This window comes from Anastrepha ludens, chromosome 5 (genome assembly GCF_028408465.1).
Source record: "Anastrepha ludens isolate Willacy chromosome 5, idAnaLude1.1, whole genome shotgun sequence".
NCBI classification, from domain to species: domain Eukaryota; kingdom Metazoa; phylum Arthropoda; class Insecta; order Diptera; family Tephritidae; genus Anastrepha; species Anastrepha ludens.
The window spans coordinates 21930068-21954354 of record NC_071501.1 but is presented as its reverse complement, the minus strand read 5'-3'; the positions used below and the strand labels follow the sequence as shown (position 1 = coordinate 21954354).

The following is a 24287-nucleotide window of genomic DNA, read 5'->3' as shown; positions in this document are numbered from 1 at the left end:
AAATCATTGGGGCGCATGTTGGCAGTTTCATTGAAGGGCTTATAGGGAACCAGGCGGTTCAAGTCAGTTGAAACCTGTATGTATATGGTATGTCAAAGAAAATTATATTATGAAGGGCCCGGTAGGTAACACTACCGTGTAGGGAAATTTTGAATTTGAACAAATTTTGTCATTTATTAATCATTTCGTTAATCACAAGGCGAGTAAAGGCAATTGTCCTCATCAAGTGTTTGTATTAAAGCCGATAAGTTAGGTTGGGTTGGAATTGGCAAATCAAAACTGCACTCAGCTAACCCGAAACTAGTCTGTAGTGTTTTCAAGTTAGGTAAGTTTGACTGGTCAATATTTACTTCAACTAAACTGGAACTGATCGCTGGTCTTGCAAAGAAGTCGTAGTAGAAGGCGTGTACGCTCGTAGTGCACAAGTTTTAGTGAGTTGCTGATTCTCCTAAGAGATCGAGTGCCGCAAGGTATTCGGTAGCACTACAAAAGGTAGTACAGAGAATCTTCGGCATTGCCTTCGAGAAATGGTTAGGTCCGGTTAGCCAGGTTGCTTGCTTAAGACAGGATACTCGGTGGCTCTAAAGGCCATTGTGATACCTGCATTTGATTTCCATCTCCTAACTAAATTTTAAACCACTTAAATCTTTTAAGGAGGTACATAAATAGTCCCTCCAGCGAGGCATTTTGCAAATTTCCCATTTCTCCAAGTTATTTGACACGGCTTCTTTGAAGTACAGGATATTCACAGAGGAGGTGTTGTACCGACTCAATTTCTGCTTCATCTCCACAACTCCTGCAAAAGTTATTGTGAGGTACACCTATTCTACTGGCTAGGGTGCCAATACATAGGGCATTGACCCGTTATAACATCTGTGAGGACGCTAGTAGATGATCCGTTGAATCCAAGCAGACGTTTTTGTCCTTTTAAGATTCAGTTTAGGCCAGAGCGCTTAGGAGATCCTGCAGTTAGTAGTCGAAGACTTCCCTCTATTAGTTTTCGCGATTGCGCTCAAGTCAATCGCAGTGTTTAGTTCGTTTAGAAGAATGCTTATGTCCTCTACCACTCGCTGAAGATCAAGTTCATAGCCTTTCCTTGCACACACATCTACTTTTTCATTTTCCTCCACTTCTGAGTGGCCGGTGACCGAACAAAGCGTGGTGTTGTGTTGTTGGATAAGCGAGAGCGACCTTCTTGAGTTGATGAGCGCTGCGGCCAGTGCCTTGATCACTGCTTGAGCCTCATTGCTTGTTGCTTAGCAATCGTTTTAGTTCCTCCATCTCCGATACTGTAAGACAGTGCCTCGTTAGTACTCCAAATACTTGTCTGCAATCTACCCTAGGTAGCGAGATGGTTGATAGTTTTTCGTTTGTAGGAGCGAGCATGATTTCTCTATCATCTAAAATGCCAATTCTTATCTCAAGATATTCCGCTCTTGAAATATAGGATATGTCCAGGTTAGTTATGATGTAGTATCCCGTTGTCCGATGATAGACTTGCCCCAGTTTTGGCCAGCACATCAGTCCTTCCATTCCCGTCTTTTTCTTTGCATCCAAATATAAAGTAGGTGTTGACTTGGCTGTTAACGCAAAGTTCCTCTATCTCAATCTCATCCCAGAAGCTGTCAGGCGGAGGTGGTGAAAGGAAGTCTTTTCCACTATTTATGCGAATGTCCAGGTTTAGCTAGAACAAGACTTCGCTCTTTCGGTAAGCCTTTCTTACTGGAAATTAATGAAATCTCCGACATAGATATAAAAAGTTTGTTGCTATACCTGGAACTCACGATATGGATCTGACTCAAATCAAAAAAAAAAAAAACAGCAAGACATCACACGGGAACAGTGGTAGTAAAACGGCGCTAGTCGCTAATTAGGATGTTTTCAATAGAAATGCACGACCATTTTAACAACAATAACAATAAGAGAGGATAGTTCGGCTGCCAAGTCAGTATCTTTCATTGGAGCAAATACCTCGGCTCGGAAAATGTGGTATAAGTCCGGCAGCCTGCACGCTCCTTGAAGGTCAAGTTTCGAAGAAGATAAAGCTCCCACGACTTCAACAAATTTAGATTCGTCTGTTTGAAGTATGGCGGTTGAATCTAAGTTCTTGCCTCCATCTATTGAGGCGTAGTTATTGCATGTGGCACTTTTTTAAATTGACCTGCGTGAATGCATTAAAATCATACTTTTCGCACATATTGGCCAGGATCTTGTAAGTCACCAAGTTCTTGGTTTCAGACGAGGTAGTGCAAGGATATGGTTTCGAATTCAATGAAACGCAATAAAATACATCCACATGTGGGTGTTAAGAAAAAATAATAATAAAAAGAAGTTTTTCTCCCCAAAAATCGTATTTAAGACCCCATAAATATGACCTATTCTATGGACCATTCAGCCGGAAGTCACAGCACAAGCTAGTTTTTTTTCTCATAGACACAAATTGTAGAATTCACCACTGGTTGAGAACTATTGAAAAAGGCGCACAGAACGCACCAATAAATCATCTAAATTCACCACAATTGCACCAGTTCAGCACTAATGGATTTCCCTGCAGGGTGGCCTTGTATTTTCTGAAAGGTAATGATGAATGAAAGTACTATTGTTTTGAGAATTTGCTTACAAATTGCTCTGAATTATTTCCAAAGCTATTGAACTGTCTGGACTTGGGGAGAAACAATAGTGTTTTAAATTATCAGATTTAAAAACAATAGTTTAGGAAGCATGTTTTATTCATGAAAATATTTCGAATTTCAAAAAACCCATGCTTGCTTCAAAACTTGTAGAAAGGTAGTCGCAGTGTTGTAAATCATACTTTAATATGTATATTCTCCTAGTCTATTATTAGAATTATGATTTTTCGGGGGTTAAAATATTTATAGTTCGTGACCCTTGGGTTTTAGTAAGATGGCAGATATGAGGTTTCGGAAGTCATTACCAGCTCACTGTAGTTGTTGCTGTTATAACATAACAGTTGAAAAAATCTTGCCCAGTGCAGTGAAGCCATCGGCTCAGGAAATCGGTTGTTTCTCAGGGTGGGATCACAGGAAAAGTGGTTTTAGATGCATGCGTTTAAGTGACCATGTGAAGAGCTGGTTGGTGCCATTCTGGTTATCTTTACATGCCGGACATATGCTGAGTATACTCGGATAAATTCTGGATAAGTACAAGTTTAACCTGCAAAAATACACAGAATACATTTATGCAAGAATAACGCGGGTCTCATGAGGCTGCTGAAGCTCTTCTTAGCGTTGGGTGGTGATTGGACTCCACTAACGACATTCGGAGGTTGAAAGTTCATCAAGATGGTAATAATGAATGTTGAATGTCGTTAAAATCCTGTAAATATATGTAACGTGAGATGCAGTGACTGCTATATTTGTGTTCGGAACTCGTCAGTCAGTTGTTGAAGAATCCTTCTTAAGCTACTAGAAGGTATCTCAGTCTACAATAAGTGCTTACTGGGGTGGTTCTTAGGATAACATGGTATTATGCTCCTTGGCAGGTAACACACATGTCTCGCATCCCGTCGGTGCATCGAATGCATTACTTTGGTATGCCTATTGCTTCATCTTCTGCGCATCACTAGCCCCCGGCGACCAGATGAATGCTGCATAGTCTAAATGCCGGTTGATTACTTAAAATGTCGCCAGCAACCTTTCTTTATCTTTGCCCTAAGTGCTTGCGAGTTCAAGACTTTGCTGCTGATTGGGATCTTCGTAGCAAACGCTGTAGACGCACTGAGAAGGAGATCAAACTTGCTACAGACTACTAAACCGTCGCATTTGAGAAGAAACCGATTATAGACCTATGAAGCAGCGATCCTGCATTAAACATATCAGCCTATTTTAAACCATCCTTGAAAAAATATGAAATGAAATAAAAATATGATATCAGATTGAATTTTAGAGTGCCCGCAGTTAAAATCAAATTTATACCCGTACGAATCACAGCTTGTACAGCATGCGTGTAATAATTTCTCCAATATTTTTTCAGGCCTGTCCTTTAAAATAGGAGTATACCAGGAGGTCGAACGGCTATTAAACTGATTTGTCATCTGCAAAGGTAAGGAGTAAATCTTCTTGAGAGCTTATAGCACAAATACTAAGTTAGAGTTTAAAAAGCTCAAACGTTCGGATTGCGATTTTACTTTCTTTTGAAACTTGGATTTAGAGTCTGGGTCAGAAGAAGAGAACCAGCTTTTTTCTGGTAACTGCAAGGTAGATTTCGTTCTGCTTTTTGCTGCGTAATAGTCTCACTCAAGGGGTACGACGCCATTGCTAACTCAGGTTAGTTCCGTTCGAAACTTTCCTGTGAATACAACCGAAGAAAAATGAGTGGAGAAGTACGCGAAACTTTCCGAGGCGGTATTTTTATGCACATATTCGAAAGGGCCTAAATTATTTTACGTCGCGGCTGAAAAAGTGATTAAAAAATCACAAAAGTTTGTTGTGATGTGGAATCAGCGGTATAAAGTGTACAAAAATGTTGATGACTTTTCCGAGCGCGGCTTGCGACTACAAGCACACACAATTCGTGCTAAGAAGGGAATAGATGTGAGTATCAACACCATCGAACGACGACTGAAGGAGGCGAACATATCCTACTGTCCCACATCATCAAAACCAATAATCTCAGAAAAATACTCTGTAAGGACTGGAAACAAGAAAATGGCGTCACAGTTAATGAACTGGCCTTCTCAGTCCCCAAACGCCAACCCCATTGGAAATGTGTGGGGAACTGTGAAAACGCATCTTGGCGGAAAGCCAGTCAACGATTTAAAGCAACTCGTGCGTTAAGTTCGTAAAATGTGGTTCTCTTTGTCGATGAGCTACGCAGAAAAGATAGTTCAAAGCATGCCGAGAAGATGCCAGGCTCGATAACGATGGATACTTCTTCTTCTCCTTAATTGGCGCGATAACCGCCGAGTTTAACAAAGCGCGCCAGTCGTTTCTTTCTCGTACTAACCGGCGCCAGTTGAGCACACCAAGCGAAGCCAAGTCCCTCTCCACCTGATCTTCCCAACGCAAATGAGGCCTTACTCCTCTTTTGCTACCACCAACTGGTACTGCATCAAGCCGGAGCGTTTGTATCCATTCGGACGACATGACCCAGCCAGCGTAGCCGCTGGAGTCGATGGAGACTATACAGCTTATTAAGTACATAATTGCAACTCGTAGTTTTGTACATATTTTCAGGTAAAAAAAATTTAAAATCAAAACGTTCTTAGAGTCATCATCATCATCATAGCAAGTACAGCTCGGGGTGAGCCAGGGCTTCCTTCATAAGCGCGCTTTATACGACTCGGTTCATTGCGTCGCGTCTTCTAGCACTGAACATTGATATAAGGCGTAAATCTATATCAACATCGTCTGCCCATCTTCTTCCCGGTCTTCCACGCTTTTTACTGCTTATAATGAGAGAGAATGAGAGAAGGTCTTTTGCAAACTTCTGATGTCGGCCATCCTGAGTAGGTGTCCAAACCATCTCAGCCGCTGAGCTTTAGCGAAGCGCACAATGTTTTGACCTCATATCAGCCGTCCATCAGTAACTTGTCCTAATAACTCTCTTACAATACAAGTTTATTCCTCAAAAGTGATGTTATCACCTTCAAAGAAATCCCATCAACTGTTAAGCGTTCCCCGTAGTGGTTTTTTGACTCGGCCAAATAGAAAAATCACTGAGTTACACGAGACAGCGAACTTTTACAAATGTCAGGCAAGGACTATAAAATTTTGATAGGAACGTTAATCACAGATTTGGCAACCTAAGCCAAAAAAAAAAAAAAATCGGAACTCAAATCAGTTGACGTAGAGCATCTCCTGGTGGTCGTTCCGGGAACTTTTTGATAAAGGTGGTATTTTTATAAAGAAGATATTTATTACCAAACAAATAAATTGTCGAAACTTGTCGATAGGCCCCTGTGCGATTAGCTAGAAGTTGAAATGTGAAAGTTTGTTTGCTGGGAAGGTTATTGTTAGAAAGGTTTATCACTTTGTGTGGATTCCCTAGATGGCGCTGGATTCGAGATCTTTCGAAAAGTTGTATTTATGGTGCCCTTTGGTTCATATTCGGAACATAATAACGACGTGCAAGAGGGTCGCTAGGTGGCGCTGATTTGGAAACATTTTGGCAAGTCATATTCATAGTTAATAGTCCGTGTTATCAAAGCCCAAAGAGTTTGTTTTTATAATTTCTAATTTAATATTTGTATATTTGAAATGGGTGTATGTTTAGCTAGTGCTGAGTTAGCCCAAATACTATGTATGCCAAAAAAGGCTGCTTAATCCAAAGGAGAACAGATTTCGATTCACTAAAACACTCGAATCGCGATAAAGCTTGGTCGCCCGTTAGTGGTCTGATGCACTAAACCCAATTGCTACTTTATTATAAGACACAGAATTCTGCTTGCACCTCCAATAAATGAATGAATACAAATGTCGCAGACTATTAACAACGATGGATATTATCGGCAGTGTCGTTATCGTGCCATATTTATCAACGCACATTAATGTCAAAAATTCAAAGATTTTACTGGGGAGCCTAAGTGGGTAAAGACAAGTGAAGAGGTACGAAAAAAAAAAAATAAAAATACTATTCAAATTAAGCAACATTTTATGGGAGATTATGAATTTGTTTTGGCCATTAAAAACACCATCCATCGAATAGTGATTTTCTTTCACTTATTTGAAGCCATCCCCAAGCACAAGAAACAGTCACATTAAGCTTAGCTAAGTATGCGCGAAGAGAGTAAGGAAGGTTGGGCTGCTTGGCTGTTTGGCTGTTTGCCTCATACTTAGTCGGTTAGAGTGTTGACTTAAGCTGCTGGCGAACTGGTTGTTATCAACGGCAATTAAACTTGTTGGATACAGTAGACAGTGCGATCGGAATAGCAGCAAACGTACCAAAAATAGCACTTCACACATGGGCAGAAAAAGGCAAAAATAACAATAAGAGCAAAAACATTGATGATTTTATGATGATAGCAAAAGCAGTGACGGCGGCGGTAGCGGTGGCGGCTGTGGCGACGACCAACGTGTCTGGCCAGAAGCAACTGACGTATATCACATTCGTTCATTTTTGGTTTAAAGTTTTTAGTGGCCATTTAGAGTTCGGTTAGTTGGCTATTTAGGCGTTTAAATGCGTTGACAAATGCTCCTATGAGGTTGTTTTACGAGCAAGTGCCGGACCAACGTCACCGACACCGCCACCGCCACCGGCGTCGTCGTCATCGTTGTCGTTGTCGTCGTCATCGCTATCGTCGTCAGCTAGAAAGTGTCATCAGGGTTGGCAACAACGACTTGATTTTATTGCCCTCAATTGGTGTACGCTGGACTTCTTGTACCTGTTTGTTGTCTGGCGCGCGCATACACACATATATACATACATAGTGTCCAGAAATGCACTCGGCACACTCACGCACTCACACACACATATTCACATAAGTGCGCCGATGTGTTTTTAATGGTTTTTAGCTGTAAAGAAATTTAAATTAAATCGATTACTCAGTAAAAGCGCATCGTCACCAACACATTAGGTGCCACCAACAGCGAGATCGCCACCACAACCAAACAGTCATGTGCAATACTCTAACCCAATCCAGATCTGGATAAATAATTGACGCTTACAACCTTTTTGGCTGTTTGGCCGAGCTGCTCCTCCTCTTTGTGGTGTGCGTGTTGATGTTGTTCCACAAATGGAGTGACCTAAAGTTTTAAGCCGACTCCAAACTGATTGCCACCGTGGCTGAACGGGTTGGTGCGTGACTACTATTCGAAAGTGCACAGGTTCGAGTCTCCGTGCATGAAATATCATATGATTGAAAATAAGGCCATGCCAAAGCTCCGACAGGCCATGCCAAAGCTCCGAGTGTATTTCTGAGAAGCTCCTTGAGCAATACATTTATAAATAAGTTCTTGTAAGAGTAGCCAGGGTATGACCGTCGGCGGACTATGCCAATGACAAACATTGTGGTGGATCAGTCTTGGAGCTGGCCGATACAAAATCGAGGCGGAGTTCGTCTTCTTGCAGGCCAAATCCCAGATATTAATGGATGGACTTTAAGCAACGCACACCTTGTAACGGTTGGGCGAGAATCATAACGCGCTGACGATGTCAATATGCTCCAAAGTCTACAAGCTCTAGCCGCCATTCAGGTCCCACAACAGAGCTTTGGAATTCTTGTCACCAGAGGTGCACAATAAAAGGTCAGGTGAAACAGTCAACAGTTACCTTCAGACTCCCACGATGCGATGCTAAACACAGGAGATGATAATGGGGTTGGAACGATTTGACGAGAAACGCACGCATGAAACCCAATCCATATGTCTATCTTCCTGGATAGTCAACTTGCACTCGGTCAAAGAGTTCCACAGCTTGAGGGATATGTCGCGAGAGTTAGAGACAAATTGACAATTGTCAGTGGAGAAGGCAACAGAGTGAACTTCCTTGGTGTGATATTCGGGTTTTTTTTTCTAAAATTTTTCTATATATGCAGTTTCATGGCTCATTGAATTCTAGTGTAACAAAGTTAAACGTTCAAGTGGTCAGAAACTTTAGAGCCCAGAACTTTGCAAAGAAGTTTCATGGCTCGACCCGTCAAAGGAGAGATCAGAAGTATGGTATGAAATTTTAGAGCCCAGAACTTTGTAAAGAAGTTTCATGGCTCGACCCGTCAAAGTAGAGATCAGAAGTATGGTAAGAAACTTTAGAGCCCAGAACTTTGTAAAGAAGTTTCATGGCTCGACCCGTCAAAGTAGAGATCAGAAGTATGGTATGAAACTTTAGAGCCCAGAACTTTGTAAAGAAGTTTCATGGCTCGACCCGTCAAAGTAGAGATCAGAAGTATGGTAAGAAACTTTAGAGCCCAGAACTTTGTAAAGAAGTTTCATGGCTCGACCCGTCAAAGTAGAGATCAGAAGTATGGTAAGAAACTTTAGAGCCCAGAACTTTGTAAAGAAGTTTCATGGCTCGACCCGTCAAAGTAGAGATCAGAAGTATGGTATGAAACTTTAGAGCCCAGAACTTTGTAAAGAAGTTTCATGGCTCGACCCGTCAAAGTAGAGATCAGAAGTATGGTAAGAAACTTTAGAGCCCAGAACTTTGTAAAGAAGTTTCATGGCTCGACCCGTCAAAGTAGAGATCAGAAGTATGGTATGAAACTTTAGAGCCCAGAACTTTGTAAAGAAGTTTCATGGCTCGACCCGTCAAAGTAGAGATCAGAAGTATGGTAAGAAACTTTAGAGCCCAGAACTTTGTAAAGAAGTTTCATGGCTCGACCCGTCAAAGTAGAGATCAGAAGTATGGTAAGAAACTTTAGAGCCCAGAACTTTGTAAAGAAGTTTCATGGCTCGACCTGTCAAAGTAGAGATCAGAAGTATGGTATGAAACTTTAGAGCCCAGAACTTTGTAAAGAAGTTTCTTGGCTCGATCCGTCAAAGTAGAGATCAGAAGTATGGTAAGAAACTTTAGAGCCCAGAACTTTGTAAAGAAGTTTCATGGCTCGACCCGTCAAAGTAGAGATCAGAAGTATGGTAAGAAACTTTAGAACCCAAAACTTTGTAAAAAAGTTTCATGGCTCGATCCGTTAAAAGAGAGATCAGAAGTATGGTAAGAAACTTCAGAGCCTAGAATTTGTAGGAAGTTTTATGGCTCGATCCGTCAAAAGAGATATCAAAAGTATGCTAAGAAACTTTAGAGCCCAGAACTTTGTAAAGAAGTTTCATGGCTCGACCCGTCTAAGTAGAGATCAGAAGTATGGTAAGAGGCTTCAAAACCAAAAGCTTCCTAAAGAAGTTTTCTGGCTCTATCCGTAAAGGGAGAAGTGTGGCAAAAGTCTTTAGAAATTTCATGGCTCGATTCGTCAAAGTAGAGATCGGAAGTATGGTAAGATAAATTTGAAGCAAAAATTGTTTTAAAGTTGTAAATAATAGCTGTGGCTAGTGAATTGTGTACCAAAGGTAAGACAAGAGAGTTAAGAATCAAACAAATTTCTAAAAAAGCGACACTGGCAAGGCATGTATCGTGACCCTACAACGGAAGGGAGGAAACTTCATGAAAAAAAAACTTTTGTACAGCTGTTTTGAGGCCAGTGTGGCAAAATTTGTAGCTCGACCAGAAGTATGGCAGAGAATTTTGATCCAATTATGCGATCAGTGAGCTTTCTAGTTTCTGATTACTTCCGAAAAAGGCTTCAAGTTCGATACATTTCACACTATTGCTCATCACTGTATATGACTATAAATATTCTCAAACACATATTTACGCACACATTAACATAGATAATTTTCACTCATAAACCAACCAAGCTAAACACTCGTACGTTGTGTGCTGGCTTGTCGATTTTCTTACCGTTGCGTAGATTTGATGTTATTTATGCAAATCGCTGATCGCTGGCAGTTTAGTGGCGATCATAAAAATGGCCAATAAAAATCCAAAATGGTACTAATTTGGCCATTACGACAGCCAAACGGATCGCGTACGTATGCATGTGTATATGTATGTATGTGTGCGCATATTGCTGTGGCTACCGTGTCGTTCGGTGGCGCGCGCTTTGGGAAAGTAGGGACGCGCATGCGCAGCAGCACTTTGGTGTTAGGAATTTCAGCATCAACATTTTATGGCAGTAACAAAAATCGTAAACAATGTGTGAAAGCATTCGTTAGGCCAGAAAGTAAATCATCGTTCGATTTGGAATAGCATTGGGTTGTATTTGGTGTAGTGAGTGGTCGGTGAGTGGTGGTCGATGAGTGAGGCTGTGAGGTCATATTTGAGTGTCAAGAAATGCGTACAAGAAGCTTTTAGAGATAGAAGAAAATAAAGGAAATAAAACGTTTTCCATATCATACACACAGACATACGTAGGTACTTAAGTACATATACATATGTATGTATGTAAGCATAGAAAGGCCATTTTCAAAGGCAGTTATGAGTTTTCATTGCTTTAAAAACATAGGTATACATTTATCTAGACCACACACTGCACACTTGGAAGAGCCAAAATAAGAAATAAAAAAATAAAAATAAAAATTAAGTGCCACAAAATCCAATTGCCCTTGTTTTCTAATTGAGTTGCAGTGGCATTTGCCTCTTCACTTGTCTAACTGAGTCTTCTGTGCCTTCGGCTCACTTAGACGCGCCACTTCATATGCAGCCACTAAATTGTTCCCCTGCCTTCTCTATTAAATTACCTTTGTTTCAGTCATTTACATAGCACACATTTGGCCCAATAATGCGTTTGGCTGCTGATTATTCAGAGAAGAAAAAAAATAACCAAAAAACATAAAAAAATACAAGAAAAGAATAAAGAAAAAAATCAAATGAGACGCACATCAAACAGCGTACAAAAAGTCAATAAGTAAATTCCAACCAGCTGTCAAAATTTGAATTGCATTTTAAATGCATTTCAGTGCATTTTTCATAGTTGCTTAACGCCAACAATCAGTCAAATCCACAATTGTTTTGAGTCTGACGCCGTTATGTCTGCGCTGTAATAGCAATCGAATCGTTTAGACATCCCGACGCCTGCGCAGTATTACCCACCAATAGTGATTTGATTAGGAAATTGTTTGGCTATCAACTTGGCGTGAATAATTTTTCTCAAAGTGAAAGCTTTAAATGGTCAATAAAATTTGAAGACTTTCGAGGTGCATACCACGAAAAATATAACGGAATTGCGCAAATGCAGTTTTGCTATACGAGTGATTATTTTCGGAGTAAATCACATCATTTTGAAAAATTTTAACAAGCTACTGAGGGGATGTATAATAATAAGTGAAATGTGGTTGTTGTTGTTGTTGAAGTGGTTGAGTATTTCCACTGAAATAATCCTAAGTAGTGACCAGCACCGTTTTACTACCATCGTCCTCGTATGATTGTTTTTTTTTTTTTCTAAGTCAGATCCATTTAGTGATTCTATATTCTGGATGTCTGAGAACTCATTAATTTACTGCAAGAAAGGCTTAGCAAAGGAGCGGAGTCATGCCCTAGCTCGCCCTGGGCATTAACATTGGTAGTGGCAAAGACTTTCCTTCGCCCCTTCAGCTTGACAGATTCTGCAGATAGGATTGAAGGGTAGGTTGAGTCTAGCTGCATGATCCCATACTTTCCAATGACCTGTAAGGGTTGCAGTGATGCGTGAGATGTTTGGCCGGGAGCATCCTAACAGATCATTTAGTTAGTTAGTTAGTTGTTTCCATCTTCTTTCGGCTAAAGCAAGATAGTGTGAAGCAATGGATGCTTTTATTGTGTTCAGTGTGGTGGAGACTGTCACTGGCTCTGCTATTTCTAGTGTCGAAGCTTTTCTTGCTAGCTCATCCGCTATCTCATTACCCCGTATGTTCCTGTGACCGGGAACCAATATCAGAGTAATTTCAAGTCAATGACTAAGCAATTCTAGCTCTTCTCTACTCTGTAAGACCAGTTTGGATGAAATAGAGTTGGAGTCTAAGGTATTTATAGCTGCTTGACTGTCTGAGAAGATAGCTACTCTTGCACAAACTTCCTTATAGAGCTCTAGGGATTTGCATGCTTCTCTGATCGCTAAAAGTTCTGCCTGGAACACGGTGTCATAGTCAGGAAGACGAATTGACTGAGATAGGTTGAGTGGCTTCGAATTGAAGCCAGCTCCCACACCACATCTAAGAACCATCGGTATAGATTTCGATATCGTGTCTTCCAATCACCTTCCCTTTGCTCCATTCGGCTCTCGGTGGAAAACGTGCCGTAAAGTCTTTCTTGAAGTTAAGGTCGGGGACTGTGTAGTCTGATATGTTTTTTAACAGCAAGGGTCCCTGTAAGAGGATCTTGCTGTGACCATACGACCTTGTTGTCCAACTTCCTATGTCTCTGAGTCTCGCACACAGATGAGTTAGTATATTGAGCGCTTCAGTAGGACTGGTTCTAAGCGCTCCTGTAGTTAAGATGTGTTAGTCGGAGTTGGCAGGATAAGGCGTTTATAGCTTAGCAGTGCTAATGATTGTGCGACACCTTTTTGGTGTAGATACTTTTACTTGTTTCTGGTAGCTGAAACAAGTATCGAGTACTGAATAAAAATCGGTGAAAAGTATTGCTAGACTTTATTTTAAGAAATTACACTAAGGTAGGTAAATATCTACTCCGACTGCCTGGCGGCAATTAGGGCCATGTACTCGTTTTTAATGCGCCCGAAATAAGACAGCGAATGCCTGATTTCTCTGCATACGAATACTTCGATATTAGGCTCTTTTGGGTTCCCGGTCCCAGTGGCATAACAAAAAGTGGTTAGGCTGATGAGCTGGCTAAACAAGGGACCCTTGAGACAGGTACTCGCGAGATGAGAGGATTAGGACTCCTTTGAGAATTTTTATCTGCTCCTGTTCAACTCAGCGAGCGCTGGCTTTTTGAGCATGCGTGCAAAGTAGCGAGCTCCTTCTGGTTACGGGTAGATTGGCTATGCTCGAGAGAGTTTCTAAGGCTAACAAAGCTGCAGCTCTCGAATTCAATGGGTGTCCTTACCAAGCATTGTCCGTTCGGTATCCATGCGGTGACACTTGGGATTGCTTCAATTCCTTTCTACAGACGCTGACTGGAGCATGAGGTGATAACATCTCAGTACCTTCTCCTCAACTACCCTGCTATCGTCGGTCTAAGATTTAGTTATTTGGGCTCTCACTTTTTTGCTACACCTGCGCATATGGCAGGGTTAAATATCAACAACTGGTGAATTTCTTTAACAGTTTAAATCAGTTAACGCAATGTAATTAGCTACTGTTTGGTCGTCAGCCTCTAAACCAAATCCTCTTCTTCCTCGCCCTGTTCGGGCGGCAACAACTCCTCTCCGCCATTGAACAAGATTTTGTGCAAGAGCTCCAAGTTCATTCTCGGGCAGCCTTCGTTGGATGGCGCCAGTTCGTTCGTGGTTTGCCTGCATTTCATTTTGTCTGTTGGAAGGGCTTCCACCGCCAGCGCCTATTTGGCGATGTTATTGTCACTCTTTCGCAGGGAGTGAGCGATCGATCCATGTGTGAGCAAGAGATATCTTTATATCTGGTAACGGTCAGATGGCAATTAGAGCTCTAGGCTCTGCCACTTGCAATTCTAAACTTGTCTACATCTGTCTTCGATCTCTGCTAAACAGGCTAGAATTTATCTTACATGTGTCCTGGATCTTATGGATATTGAAGGAAATTGTGTGGCGTATGAGTATGCAAGGTAAGATACGACCAAGCAGACTTTTCTTTCAAAAGAGCTCATAGGTATGCCGTTTGTAATTCGCATACTGCTACTGGGAGCATTCTCTTGTAGGCGAGATGCTAAAACAACAAAGCGTACCTTGCCGTATATCAATGCAGACGTCGGTGGAACTGATCCGGAAACAAGTACGATGACCGGAAATGATGCAGAAAAGTAGGAAGTTCACTTGATGGGTTCTAAAGAAGTTGAAGCAACGATAGGGAGGAATGAGTAGTTCTTTTCTCCTCCGTCACTGGGCGCTGTGCGAAAACATAATTCGGTATGTAGAGACACCATTATTATACTTATTCACTCCGTTTGGGACTCTTCCATCTCTGGGCTGTTGTTTTTGCGCCTTCCAATGTGATATCGGCAACTGCAAGCTCGCGCTACATGGACCTCTGCAACTAATCTGTGACCGACCGCGACTTCTGCTCCCTTGCGGGTTCCAGTCCAGTGCTAGAGGCAAGAGATATTAGTTTTAAGGGACTGGTAAACAATTTGTGACTTTGGCGACAGCCACTCGAACCTAGCCAAAGGTGAAGTATTTAGTATACTACCAGTAGGCTAATTAAAGCATTGCAACTAGGAGACTACCAGACAAAACTCAGTGAGTGAGTGTGAGTCTACACGGTTTAAAAGTTCATAGCACACCAACTATTAATTTTAAAAGTCTGACGTGAATTTTAGAGATAAAGCAAAGTTAAAGAAATTAAAACGCATGGAGGGACAAACTGCTATTAATTTATTACAAAAATGTTGGCTCAGTGGCTCGGAAGCTCTGACTGCCTTTGAGTTTAGTTTCGTTTAGTTCCGACTGCTATCGTTGAGAGCCTGATTATAAGATACAAGTAGCATGGCAAGCCCAAAGCCATTATTTTTCGTTTTGCTCTTTTTCAGATGCAGGACATGCAGGACTACTACTTAACTCAAGAAATGAATAGGCATGCAGTTATCGTCGCAATTTTTGCAAATCACACCGTTTTAGAAATCTCTTTTCTAATTTTCCTAGGCGCGCCCGTTTATTCGTTCATAAGTTTCGCCAAGAGTTGGAAGCTGAATCGGTTGCAAAACGCAAGAAAAAACACGAAGAAAAATCTATTAGAAGAAAAATTGTTTCAACGAAATTTGGTGCATCGTACCCACACTGGGTTTCGAAGCCGGGTACCCCCGAATGCTTGTCAAACACAAACTCACTCAACTACGGCGGCTGCTGCCATTTGTGGTAGGCGAATCAAAAAAAATACCTGCTTAGCGCAATTCTTTTAAAAGGAAGTAATTAGCCAAAAATCAACCCAAGCTCAATCAGCTTTGAATCAATTTCTCGCAACTCTAATCCTTGAATTTGGTGGGATTTTTCCGCGCAAGCCCAAATAGCTTAAAACATTCCCATCTTTGAACGTAAATCTGTTTATCGTGTAACACCAATGTAAAGTTCAAAAATATCTCAATTCCCCTACTTAGCTGATTTCGCATACAATCGCTTTAGCGACGGAGGTGGGAGTGGAGGTGGAGAAAAGCATTGCTTGGCACACGTGCCTGCAGGGTCACAGACCATCCGACCACACGTCCATTTAATGATTTACCGCAAATCGTCTTAATTGGCGACTTATGCGATGCGAGCGTAACTCAGCGAGCGTTTGTGCGTAGTTGTGTGCCCTTTAGGCAAACCTCATTAAAGGATAACTATGGCAACAACGTAAGCAATAACAGCAACAACCACTGATTTAAAGCTTTCACTAACGGTCATGTGTGTATGCATTTTAAACCGTAAGTTTGTGTGTGTGCAAAATCGTATAAAGTATTCCATATAATTTGCTTGTCAAGCCAATGCTAACTAGCTGTCTGGTTGACTGACTAAAGACTTTGCGGTGGCTGCTGCTTTCATGATGCAACCATTCATAAATACTTGTGCAATATCTGAAACGTATTGCAACAGTTGCCAATTAACGGATTATTAGCACAAAACGGCCTGTAAACTGATTTGGAAATTTAATAGCGTCGATTTGTACTACGATTTCGAAACAGCGCTGACATTCGGTCGTTCCGATGATGCTTAACAAGCGCCCGGTGGCACAAATTGGGATGCTGTGGTGCTCGTTGCAGTGCACTGAGCGTACCAATAAATATCATTTACGCATAAGGCAGGGCTGGAAAAACTTCACCCGTTCAGCTGGAAAAGGGATATTTTCGTTTATTTGCATAAATAGAACTGACATATTTCTGTAGCCTCGGATTACCAGCCTTTAAAAAAATACTTAAATTAAGTTTCTCGAAATTCGCGATTTCTACATGGGTGGAGGACATTGTCTACTTTAATTCAGTGTTTATTGAGCCTTCAGAATCTACTTTGTTATTCTCACAGTAATCCGCTCCGACAAAATTCACTCAGTTGGAAATGCAGTTCTCGAGACAGCCTTTTGAGATGAATGAGTAGTCAAAATCGGCATGGAGCTAAATAAGAAGATTACTTCGGTATTCCTTGCAGTCCTTTTTGCGGCAGTTGTCGAGAGAGCAGCTTCTACTCAGCTGTCCTGCTCTGAGTAGTCAAAATCGGCATGGAGCTGAATAAGAAGATTACTTCGGTATTATTTGTAGTCCTTTTTGCGACAGTTGTCGTGAGAGCAGCTTCTCTTCAGCTGTCCTGCTCTTATGGCGCTAATATTTAGGCAGCTTGGCGTCCACTTCTTTGCTAATTACACCTGCTGATATATGATAAATTCCATAATCGTCCAAGTGCTAACAACGGCGCTTACATCCTCTGTTGGATATTTGGCAGAGCTCCTCCCTAACTTGAACGTCTTAATTTTTCCCACAGTTTTATGCCACCTCTGAACAGCCTATGGTTTTTTATGATATGCTGTTGTTTTTGGGAGTTTCGTGCCGAACGGGTTTCGAAACTCACTTCCACAAAATGATGGTTACGCACAAACCCATTCGGCTACGGCATCAGACTCTGGTTACGTCATATAATCAGGCTGGAACTTTCATGATGAGTCCGCCGTGACTCCTTAACAAACTAGCTGAAAGTGTATCTGGCAACCCTAGTACTTTTAAGGGTGCAAAAGAAAATATCAGTTGGTCTACTACATTTCAATCAATCTGGCGCTTTGGGATATTAGAATTGATACTACCCTGGAACCGAAACAAATTCTCTAGACCGGAAGAAGCGTGGAAAGTAGGTGACAGACGAGAATAGAGTGACGATTATAATAATTGGCGCGTACACCCTCTTTTTATTGCTTGGCAGAGCTCCTCCTCCTATTTGTGGTGTGCCGAACGGCATATATTTTTATGAGGAGTTTTTCATGGCAGAAATGCCCTCGGAGATTTGCCATTGCCTGCCGAGGGGCGACCGCTATTAGAAAACAAATTTTCTTAATTTGATCCTTCACCGAGATTCGAACCGACGTTCTCTTTCTGAATTCCGAATGGTAGTCACCCACCAACTCATTCGGCCACGACGGACGATTACTTGATTAATATTTGCACAACAATAATACGGCTAAATTTTATGAATTATTGTAGGATGAATTCTTAGAAAGACAGATGAAAATTGGTGTTGAAAGCCGTTTCCAGATCCAAACGCCGTTGCTATAAAGTGAAGAGAAAGAGAGAAAGATGCTGTAATAAAACATAACCATTTAACCAATTTCTACGAAAAAGAAGTTACAAAAGTAGTAGGAAATAAGTTTTTTTATTCGTTATCGTCTCAACCCTTCCCCAGCTTCTTCGTTTGTCTCCATAAACTTAGAGAAGAAGAGACCCGTGCATTGATTTTCTTACGAAAAAAAGGATTTGTGTTTGCATAACTAAACGTGGTTTGCGAAACGTACACTTCGTGTCAATTGAGCGGGCGCTGAGTAAACACGCAAACTTGCATGGCTGCGAGGTCCTTCTGGCCACGCGTGAAAAGGAGACGCACGAGGGAACTTCTGATGCTAATAAATCTCTCGGTAACTCTTGAATACTTTGGGTGTCCTCCTCCGAACTTATCCGTTCGGCATGCACGAGGTGAGACTTGGGTTTATTCAACCCTCTTTTGCAATATCTGTGTAGAGAACCTTCCGTTCAGCTGCCCTATCTTGCGAGGTGTCTTGGCTCTTAACTTTGGCGACGCCTGCGCATATAGTGAGCTCAGATGTCATCCACATGATGAATTTGATCTGTAGTACGAGGCGGTTAACACAGCCCTAGTTAGTCGACGTTTGGTTCTCTTCATAGCCAAAGCTCGCGTGCTATTTCACGCGCTTGGTTTGTCTGGCCATATGCCCCTTCTTCTTCTTGATTGGCGCAATAGCCACTTACGCGATTTTGGGCGAGTGTAACAAAGCGCGCCAGTCGTGTCTTTCTCATGCTAACCCGCGTCAGTTGGAAACACCAAGTGAATCCAAGTCCTTCTGCATTTGATATTTCCAACACAGAGGAGGTCTTTCTCTTCTACCACCAGCTGGTACCGCATGGAATACTTTCAGAGCCGGAGTGTTTGTATTTATTCGGATGATATAACCCAGCCAACGAAGCCTCTGGATCTTTATCCTGCGATACGCGTCATTGCTAACGTGCGGAGATCTAAAAATCTTCCACAGAATCTTCCTCTCAAACACTCCAAGGAAAGTCTCGTCGGACATTGCCATCGTCCAAACTTCTGCGCCATATGTTAAGACGGGCATGATTAGAGCCTTATAAAGTGGTAGTTTTGTTCGTCGAGGGAAAACTTTACTACTCAATTGCTTACCTAGTCCGGTGTATATTTTATAGCCGATTCCCATATTCCACTTACCACTTGAAAAAAGTGCTTTGTAATTAGTTTTGTAGTAGAATGAAAGAGAATTCCAGATTTCAGATAGGCTCTTGTGTTAGTCAATTCGTTCATTGTCTCATTTTCTCTAATGTTGCTGTGCCCCTAAACCCAGATAAGAAAGGTGACCACTGCAGAAGTATGGCCGGATACACCTAAAGCTGAGTGTTGCCGCAAGATTCTTAGCAAAACCCAAAGAAAAGCTGCCCTCCGTGTTTCTTCAGCGGCACGATAGCTATAAATCTTGTAGCCATGACTAAGATACGAAATAAATTGAAATTTTGCAGTCCAACGTTACCAGGCGTAACGTATCGCCAGCAAACGTATCCAAATCTTTGGCTTACGTAATGTTATGACTGTCACCTCTATACATGGGTTAGACTGAAGCGGTTGCCCTGTGGGACACACTTAAGCTCATAGCCCATTATGATGTCGCATGGGGAACTTGTCTTTATCTCACCTAAAACCAGTGCGTTCTTTTCAAAATATTTATATCCCTGATTTCTGCAGAATTGCAATCTTCCAATACATTAAAAAAATTTGTGCCTAGAATAGTCAACCTATGTCTGGGTATAGCAGAACAATGGCACAGAACGTGCGAGATCGTCTCTTCCTATTCCTCATCTAGACAGCTTCTGCAGAATTCATGTGTTTGCGTGCCCATCTTCTGGGTGGGGCAGTGTCCCATTATAACTGAGATCAGTGTGCTAAGACTGTAGTGTGTTTAGCATTCAGAGTCGGCCACAACTGCCTGGCGATTTTGCAGATTCAGAGGTTTCATTACGCGATTTTTCATTCGCTGCTTTTCCGGTTTCCTCAAAGATAAGTAGCTTACATGTTTGTAAGGGTATACCCATGTCATTGTTTATGTATCGGTCAACTTGTTGTCGAGTCTCGCTAGTTCTGCAGTTATCCTCAATCTCACAATGGCCAGGATCCATGTTACCTTTAGGTGATATGACTCAACCTTCTCGTTAAGAGATATGCGGCATTTTATGGTTACCTCGGAGGTTGTCAACTGCTTTGAGGGAGATTTTATTCCCGCCTGGCTATCAGTGAAAACGTAGATATCATTTCCGGGTATCGCATTACTTTGTACCAGTATCGCGGGTTTCATTATTGCGATCAGTCCAGCTTGAAAGACACTACAGCAGTCGGGGAGCCGAAAACTGAAGGAGATCCCCAGATCTTTAAAATATACTCGTACACCTCCACCCACTCTGCCCTCGAGCTTTGAGCCATCTGTATATCCATGAATGCGCCTTAAATTGGTTTGTTAGCCTAATATTAGATGACCAGCGCCTCAAGTTTTTGAGGTCGCATCGATCTGCAATACCAAATAATACTAAATAGTTTTCGGATTTTCATCCACTAAACGACAAAACCGGAAGGTAAAATATAGTTCCCTGCCTACCCACAAAATAGGACCCTTGAGCGTCAAAACACCGCTGGTAGCGGTCTTTCCACGGCAGGAAACATTTTTTAAACTCATCGCCGGAATAGCGTTCAATTCGGCTGTCACAGTTTTTTGGATCGCCTCGATGGAGTCGAAACGTCTCCCCTTCAGCTTTCTTTTCAGGCGCGGGAACAAGAAGAAGTCCGGAGGGGACAGGTCTGGGCTATAGGGAGGGTGGGGAAGCACCGAAACCCCCATCTTTGCCAATGTAGACGTGCAGAGGTACGGTGTGCGCCGGCGCATTGTCGCCGCATGATGAGTCCAATTGTTGACGAGGTCGGGCCGAACCCGGGCGACGCGGTTTTTCAGCCGAAGGAGCACTTCTTTGTAAAATGCCACGTTTACAGTACTTCCTGGAGGTACAAACTCCTTGTGGACGATGCCTCGAGAGTCGAAAAAGATGATCAGCATGGTTTTGACCTTGGATTTCGACATGCGCGTTTTACCTGGGCACTGGACAGAGATTGGTCCCCGTAAGCTTCCTTGAGCAGCCCAATGGTTTTGGTACTCGTTTTGTTTAGCTTTACGCAAAATTTGATCGAATAACGTTTCTCCAATGATCGCTGCATTTTCGCCATTGCAAAATCCTAACACACTTTTAAAACAGCTTTCACGCGCGGAGCGATGTTGACTGCACCGCTGTTACCAGCGAACTGGGATCGGTTTCTAGTGGAAGGGGAAGGTCCAACGATCATTTTCCCCCACCAGCCGATTCGGTTGATCGCTTGGCACACGCTCCGCGCGGGAAGGCTCATTACTTTTCAATCAAACCCTGTATTCCTTTGCTGTCGCCTAAAGAGCTCGGACGTGGACGTAGAAGTCTGCCTAAATGTGTATTTTCACGCATCATCGATCTCCAACTCAACATATTTGTATCAAACGAAAAAACACAAAGTTAAGGATTCAACATCCAATGAAATTTCGCTCCCTAGGCGACCAATCTTGACACCCCCGGATTATACTTAGATGTCTCTATATACTAATAATGTGGCGGGGTGGCGTAATTGAGGGTGGCGCCGCTTTATGAGTTGCTTCTCGGGGCTACTTATAAGCCGCAATCGTGGTATGCCGCAACAGTAAGGTTGAGCACGCACACTTGCACACATACACACTATAATATGCGTATGTATGCCGTGCTGGGTTGCCGAACAACGCATCAAATGCTGCCTGGCAACGCACAGGGTCGCAAAGGTTGCAACAGAGTAGCAGTGCTGGGTGTGGGTGTAAGTGGCATTGCGGCCGCACATAAATAAATACCCAATTAGTTGGATTTAGGCAATCGGAACACACACGCAACGAACATTTCAAACTGATTTGCTGCAAATGCGCAGAGCGAAAAAAAATCAAATATTAAAATTTAATCACGTTTTTGGGCTCTACAGTTGCAGCTCGTTTGTGTCTGAAATGCAGCCACCTACGATTGTACACATTAATTTGACTGCTGCCAATAATGCGTCTGTTAGTCTGCCTGCCCCATAGGACGCGGCTGTACTGTGTTGTGCGATGCAGCCAGCCGGTCTGAGCGGTGTACACAACACAAACCTGACGTCTGACGGCAACTTCACCGGCAAACTATAGCCAGTTGTCGGTCGGTTAGTCAGCAAGTCATTAAGGCCCCCAGCAGCCGGTTTGTCTGCTACGGCAATCTGTCTAAATGGCGGCTTTACAGTCTCACTTGGCATCCTCGCGCGCGCATAGCCGACGAGCAGTCTGTTGCAGCTACTACAGCGCACTTAGTTGCTGTCTGCAACTGGTCGCCGCCACCATTCGCCGCGTCATGCACACCTTTCGCACAGCGTGACGCTTCGCTTACCAATTTCATTGCACGTTTCCAATATTCAGAGGTTTTTTTTCGTTGTGTTTTTTGTTTCTTTCGATATTTTGTAATTCTTTGTTGCTGCATTTTTCTTCCTTTCTTATTATCGTTGTTTGATGTTGTTGTTGCTTTCTGACTATTTACAATTGGTTTTATTTCGATTTTCACAACGTTCGGGACTTTATGACCCTTTTCGGCATGGCATTAGCCAGTCATGTTGGCAGCAGCAGCAGCATCAACAGCAGCAAAAACAACTATAACACGAAATGTGGTACAAAAGTTATGTATGCATGTGAGTATATGTACGTGCGTGAGTGTGTCTGTCGGCGGTGCCTGTAAATCGTAAATTCCTGATGGCCATCATAAATTGTTCGAGTTGATTTTAATGTGCGCCGAGTACGTCTGCCCATCTACCTTTCGGTGGACAGCAAAAGCAAGTCACCCTCATATTCACCCTCACTCTTTCTCGCTCCCTTGCGCTGGCGTGTAATAACCGCTTTGCTCTGGTGGCAACAGCTGTAACCGCCTTTCGAAGCAATCCCGGTAATGTTCTCCACACACACACACACACACACACTCAAACCCATGCACACCTATGCGTGCATCCATCCAGCCAAGTCAACTCGTCTCGGCGAATGGACGACTCCATTCTATAGAATGTCAAGCATACCAAAGACAGCTCGCTCGGAAAAAGTCAATGAAAATGGCCATTAAGAATTATGAATTAAAATATAGATTTGTGGATGAATGTGGAGTGTGTGTTGGCATTGTTGCAGCGCGTCCCTTGTCCTGCAACCCACACCTTAACGCACAAGCACACAGAATCTAACGTAACCCAAGGTATTTTACCTTCACTAAATAAAAAATCGTTTAAATGCCATCGGTTTAGTTGCCCACAGCATTCACATAAAATAAAATCGAATAAAATTTTAAATAAAAACAGTGCTTTTGTTTGTTTGTTTGCTTGTTTGACCATTGAGGGTCAAGGGACATTTTAACGTTGATGCGCACAGAGCTGCCGCAGGGGGCGCGTCCTCAGCGCTAATTTTAGCTGTCGAATGTGTTGGAGGTGGGGATGAAGCTCACATAAAAACTTAATATTTATTTATTTATGTACGAGCGCATACATACGCACATATTTATTTAAGTGCTTAAGTGCGCTGTCAGCCGTTGGAGATCAGCGATTGATCTTTACAAAAGCGGGTTTAGTGGGAATATTGAGCTGGAGCGTTCGGATGTGCGCGTCAATAAAGTCAACTATGCTGGCGTTCTCATGACAAAATTTTAATTCTAGTTAGGTGTGAGATAATGGAGCATTAAATCAGAATTTATGAACATAAATACATAAATTATTCGTTTTAATACTCTGTAGGGAATACCCGCGCTGCGACCCAAATAGATCTTTTGTGCTGATATTCAAAAACAAGGCCAGTAAAAATCTTTAACAAATTTCGAGGTTGTCGTGTTCCAAAAACTTTGTGACACTGCTTCCGTCTAGTGATTTCGCGATACCTGTGCTTGCAAGTAGATTAGGTTAGGTTAGGTAGTAATGGTTGTCAAGAGAGTGGGCCCACTTGGACGAAAGAAGTTTGGTTCATCCTTTGTGATACCATTGCAAGAGGGGGAAAAGAGGTGGAGGAAAAAAAACGATAGGATGAAAAGGAGAGGGGTGGGGAGGGTTGAGTTTTTGTGGACTATGAACGGTGACTAATTTGCGGTTGTGTTAGCCTCAAGCCTTGCAAGTAATTACCCGACACTTTTTTCCAAGGCAAGTAGTTTTTTTACTCAAAGCTTTTTTCGAGTTTGGTATTTGGTATCGATACTTTTTCGCAGCATTTACTATAAGGAAGGCTATATATGTAAACGGCGCTTACATGGCTAGGTGTTAGGTCGAGCTCCCCCCCAATTTGTGGCGTGCGACTTGATGTTGTTCCACAAATGGACGGACATACAGTTTCAAGCCGACTCCCAACGGCAGAAAAAACTCTTTGTTCATTTTGGTGTTT

General features: G+C 42.3%; 1 pseudogene; it reads right to left on the bottom strand.

Annotated features, from left to right (window-relative positions):
* Window positions 1–7899: 7899 nt before the first annotated feature.
* Window positions 7900–22287, bottom strand: LOC128863696 (guanine nucleotide-binding protein subunit beta-like protein; annotated as a pseudogene).
* Between the last annotated feature and the right edge of the window lie 2000 nt (window positions 22288–24287).